Source organism: Ambystoma mexicanum, chromosome 11 (genome assembly GCF_040938575.1).
Source record: "Ambystoma mexicanum isolate Mex_15411 chromosome 11, UKY_AmexF1_1, whole genome shotgun sequence".
In the NCBI taxonomy this organism is placed as follows: domain Eukaryota; kingdom Metazoa; phylum Chordata; class Amphibia; order Caudata; family Ambystomatidae; genus Ambystoma; species Ambystoma mexicanum.
The window spans coordinates 882,251,404-882,257,403 of NC_090934.1; positions in this window are offsets into that span (position 1 = coordinate 882,251,404).

Genomic DNA, 6,000 nt, shown 5'->3' on the forward strand with positions numbered 1-6,000 from the left:
CAGCAGTGAAAGGTGAATTGTGTGTAATCGTGGATGGCTGCCCTAGTGTTACGGCAGCAGAACTTGTCATGTATGTTGACATGGTTCGCTACGGGGCGATAGCAGCAATTAGAAGTGTTGTCTGTCATATCATGGCTACCCATGAGAGCAGTAAGGATCACAGCGTGCCATGTCTGAAATCATAGCAGCCTCCACTGACGGTACTGCAACAGGAAATATCATATATGGCACCACAACTTGCTGCATCAGAGTTATGGCAGCAAGAAATACCCCGTGTGGCATCATGAGTGGCTACACTGGAGTCAAAGCAGCTTTAGAGATCTTTGGTGACATCATGGATCACTGCACTAGAGACACAGAAGTTAGTGATGTTGTATGACAGTATGACTGGCTGCAACGGAGTCACAGCAGTACCAGGTGCCACATGTGACATGTCTAGTCGGTCTGCAATCGCCGCAGATATCATGGCTGACTTCACTGGAGTCACAGCAGTAAGAGATCCCATGTTATTAGAGTTGCCATGACTGCAGTCACAGCTGTGAGATTCATCAAGTGTGACCTCATAACTGGATCCACACAGCAGTGAAAAAACGGAGCGATACCAATTGTGGCATCATATCTGCCTGCACTGCAGTCAAAGCAGTGAGGGATACCATATGGGACATCCTATCTGCCTGCACTGCAGTCACAGCAGAGGGGGATACCAGGTTGGACAGCATATCTGCCTGCACTGCAGTCACAGCAGTGAGGGATACCGTGTGGGACATCATGGCTGCCTGTGCTGGGGTCACAGCACTAGCAGATCTCATGTTTGACATCATGGCTAGCTGCACCACAGTCACACCAGTTGGAGATACCACGTGGGGCATCATAGCTGGCTGCACTGGAGTCACAGAAGTGCTGCGTGTCATGTGTGACATCATGCCCAGCTGCACCGCAGTGTGCAATTATGGATGTGTTTGCATCCAATAGTAGCCCATAGGCAAAGTCCAAGTTGGACTTTTTTTTTTTTTACGTGTTGCACAAAAAAGCTGTGAAGGACCTGGGCGTGTGTGGTACATCACATGTGATTGTATGTGTATGCAGGTTTGTCCTTTATGCTAATGTACTTATGTATGTGTGTAACTGCGTCTGTGTGCTTGCCAGTGGTTGTGCAACACCGTGTGTATATCTGGGCTTGTGTGTCTTAGTAAGCTTTTCTCCACGTCGGATATGTGTGTGTCTGTCACTGATGCTGTATGGTAGTTTGTGTGCGTCATTGCATTTGTATCAATGTGTCCTAGAGTGTGCGCCCACGTGTGCATTAACGTGCCTGTCTGTGTCACTGCTTGTGTAGTCGTTTGTGTATCCATGTGTTTTTAATTCACAGTTAGGGAGAAATCACATGCACAATAAAAGATGTGTTAATCTTCATTCCTGTTTTTTTCTGTATTTAAAACAAAACACCAAATAGAAATGGTTAGCTCAGAAGGGTCGGGATACAGGTTTGGACACCATCACATTCTGGGTTAGGTGAGGTTGGGGGTAGAGGGTATCCTTCTTATTAACCTTCTCTTCGATCTCCAGAATGGAAATGGGACTCCGGGATTATACATAACCTGCCCCCCGCCCCAGCGGTGGCCCAGCACTGCATTGCAATGTTGGATTAGGACCCCTATGTCTCTGAGGCTCAGAGATGCTGTTGCAAAAGGACTGGCCTCCATTTTAAAGTGTTTGTTTATATTTGTGCTGGTCAGTCCCAGCTGTCTAAATTCAATTCGCGTTTCCTCAATGTGATCCCATGGCCCATTTTATTCTGGTTTAAAAAAGAAACCACGTTTGATTTAAGGGACCTTTCCCCCAGAGTGCTCAGCAACCCAATAAGGAGCAGCCAATAAGGAGCAGGCACAGCGACCACCCAGACAACTTTTAGCGAAATCAGTGTGATATAATTCGATTTATAAGCACTCATAATTTGAACAGAGCAAGGATCTGGGGAACAGGAAGATACAGTGAATGCCCCAGGATCACACACTTTAGTACAGTGGGGAAACCAGCAACAGGAGTTCTACAGCCGATAGCTACTGGAGCACAACTTCTTGCCACAGAAGCATCGTCTGATCCCCATTGCCATGACCAGGCTATTCTCATGCAGGAGACCACATTTTCAAGTATTTGATGCCTACTCTATGAAAGTCCCAGCATCTCAATTTTCTCTCATCGTTATATCTTCTTGGAATCTGCAAGTCCAATTTGTTTCCTGTGTTTTTGCTCATCGCCTCATGCACACATGTTTGGTGTAGCCTATTTATACTTTATGTGCATCTTAATAAACATGTGCATTGCACACGTAACTCAACTCAGTAATGAAAAGATTCCATACGGTTGCAAAAGCAATTCTATATGGTACTGTGCCTGATGTGCCTCAATTTACATTGCATTCGTATGAAGTGTGTGGGTAGGTTTAGATGAAATTAAAAGATCATTTAAGAATCCATCCTGCCACGAAGACTAACCTGTTTACTATGTGAAGGTGTCCTCTCGTTACTCTACTCTGCTCTTTGGTGCCTCTTTGAGGTTTTCACCGCATAATAAATGTATGAAGGTAGGTATACAACTTGTGACTTTGTTCAACAAAACATTGGCCCGATTTCAGACCACCTCCACTCCCTGTGCAATGATCTTAGGGTACACAGTGTTTGGCTACAAGTGGGGTTTAGTTCTAAGTGAGAAACATAGGCATATGAAACCTGTGCTCTTTAAGCACACTTGCCAACTTGCTCCCGAAAGTGGAATGAGTGATATAAAACGCCTCAAACTACTAAGGCAATCTAATCTGCGAAAGCATGAATCTTGTGATCTTGTTCACATACGTGCCCTTTGAACTGGAGGTCCTCAGACTTTTAAAGGGATGGTCTAGTAAAAAATGTTATTTAAAAAATAGACAGGCCACATAAAAAAAAAAAATACTAGCATCCTCCGTTTTAAAACTTCCTATGTAAAATTTTGAGCTATTCAAGCTCAAAATTCGAAAAAGCAAGCACAGGGGCGGAGCCATTTTGTGAAATGGAGGCCCTCCTGTGCTGGCTTTTGCTTTTGCGGCACTAATGAAGGAAAAGCCAGCCAGCTGTAGTAAACAAAGTCTACCGCTGGGTGGCTTTCCCTTCATTAGTGCCGGGACTCGGAGGACGCGGACCGGAGACCAGAGCAGGAAAGCTGCAGCTGAATCTCGGTAAGTGCTATTTATTTTTTTTACAAAAAATAAGCACTAGCTGCAGTTTTTTTCTAAGTTTTCCGGGCTGGAGGAGCCCGGAAAACTTAGAAATAAAACCGCAGCTTTAAAAACGTTGTATTTATGTTTGCGGTCGCTTTTGAAGGGACTGCAAACTTTTGAATGCTAAATGCTGTCGCTTTTGAATGCTAAATGCTGCGTTGTCTGCCTAAATCTGCTTTCCCATTTGGGGCTCTCGGGCTCCCCGTGGGGAGCCCGAGAGCCCCAAATGGGAAGGCAGACACAAGGCGGTTGTGTTGGAAAACGCTGCAGTTTTTCTTTACGAGTTTCTCAGGCTCCTCCGAGCCGGAGGAGCCTGAGAAACTTGGAAAGAAAAACCGCAGCGTTTTCCAACACAATAACGTTGTATTTATGTTTGCGGTCGCTTCAAAAGCGACCGCAAACATAAATGCAACGTTTTTAAAGCTGCGGTTTTATTTCTAAGTTTTCCGGGCTCCTCCTGCCCGGAAAACTTAGAAAAAAAAACGCAGCTAGTGCTTATTTTTTGTAAAAAAAAATAAATAGCACTTACCGAGATTCAGCTGCAGCTTTCCTGCTCTGGTCTCCGGTCCGCGTCCTCCGAGTCCCGGCACTAACGAAGGGAAAGCCACCCAGCGGTAGACTTTGTTTACTACAGCTGGCTGGCTTTTCCTTCATTAGTGCCGCAAAAGCAAAAGCTAGCACAGGAGGGCCTCCGTTTCACAAAATGGCTGCGCCCCTGTGCTTGCTTTTTCGAATTTTGAGCTTGAATAGCTCAAAATTTTCCATAGGAAGTTTTAAAACGGAGGATGCTAGTATTTTTTTTTATCTGGCCTATCTATTTTTTAAATACATTTTTTTACTAGACCATCCCTTTAATGGTGTGGCTATATTAAAAACCCAGAAAGTGTAATTGTGCAACATTGGAGTTGGTTTGAAAGACCAACTTGCCAAGTCAGTGTATGGGATGGAAAGAAGAGCCAATGAGAAGTGCTGATGAAGGATGGGGGGGATGAGGGAAAGACAGGGGGAGGTTTGCTGAACTGTTAGGGTCATGAGGGGTCACCATTTTACCTTCTTCCTCGTATTCTTCACGTGATCACGTAGGCAGAAGAGGGAAAGATAAGAAAAAGCCATACAATATCATGAAAAGCACAGATGCACATACAGCCATCGGCGCTTGGGAGCCTTGGCACAAGCATTATATACATACATACACATTTATCAGGCCAGGGCACAGAGCAAAGATCAGACAACGCATGAGCAAATGAAAAAAGAGCTAAAGCGCGGAGCAGAGACAAAGAAAGGCAGTGACAGCTAAGCTGCAGCCCCCAGAATATACTGGGCTGTACCTTGAAAGTCAGCTATCCCTCTGCGGGCTATTCATTCCATGCTCTGACTGGGTCTTTTCCCTCACCCTCTTCCTGCCTGTCTTTCATTTGTCTTTCCCTCATGTTTTGCACTTTCTTCATCTATTTAATGCCCTTTGCTTCCCATTGCTTATCCCCCATTCCCTCTTTCTACTACCTCTCTGCCTTTTCACTTCTTTGGTTCATTCTTGTTCCTTATATTTCCCCTCTGGAGCAGTCTCCAACCCCCTTACACTATCGCGCCATGTGTCTTCCCCATTTTCCCCCTCTCACTGCTGTCTGCATCCTTGTTCCCTCCCTCAAACCCGCATGTACGCCACCTTCTCCCCTGCACATTGGCACCCAACCGTGCAAATGGTCAAAATGTGGTAGAGGGGAGCCACCTAAGTGTATGTCTACAACTAATGGCTCCCTGCCACCAAATTACTCCACTGAAGCACATGTTCCTCAAATAAAGCTGGCGGACTCCATAGTGAACTATTACAATTAAATGTTGCTGACCATGCTTGCATGGCAGGCAGCATTTACAATTACAATTAAATGCTGCCTGCCATGCGCGCATCATAGGTAGTATTTAATTGTAATTGTAAATGATGCCTGCCATGCGAGCATGGTAGGCAGCGTTTACTCATTTGCAAGACAGAGTACAAATATACAGAATGCACAGAAATAAAAATGTGGTGGCGGGCAACTCCCTACGTGCATCTCTACATGTAATAGCCCCCTGCCGCCTACGTGCATCTCTACATGTAATAGCCCCCTGCCGCCAAATCACATGTTGCTCATATAAAGCGGTATAAAGCAGGCAGACTCGGTAGGGATTGGACACGCTACCTTCCTTGCTCGAGATGCAGTTATTGGAGCTCATGTTGTTCAAATGAGTAATTTGGCAATGGAGAGCCATTACGTGTGGACATAGAAAGTGGCTGCTCCCCGCAGCCACATTTTGGTCATTTGCATGTATGGTGGAGAGGAAGGGAGGCGGCTGAAACGCAAGTTGCATTCCGCCCTTCCTTTCCACCATACAAATGATTGAACATGGGGCGTACGTTAATGAAAGGCGTAAAAGCTTTACTGCCTGTTGAAAATGAGCTCCACTGACTGTCAAAGGAGCATATAAGGGCTCATCTCTGTATTAAGGACCTCCTGCTTAAGAACCGGGATTAGGCCAATGAAAGTGTTAAAGGTCAGAAAATAACAGCCCCTGGGATATAAGCAAAAAGGCATCAGATAGCAACAAGCGGCTGCAGTACTATGCGCGCATCTACGTATAAAACAGCAGAAACAGCGCAAGGAACACAAGGGCTACGGGGAAGAAATACATATTGCTTCTCCAAGACAAAAGATGGGGCATTGCATGTGCAGAACGAGCATATAGACTTACCCTGCTCACTGTGAAGG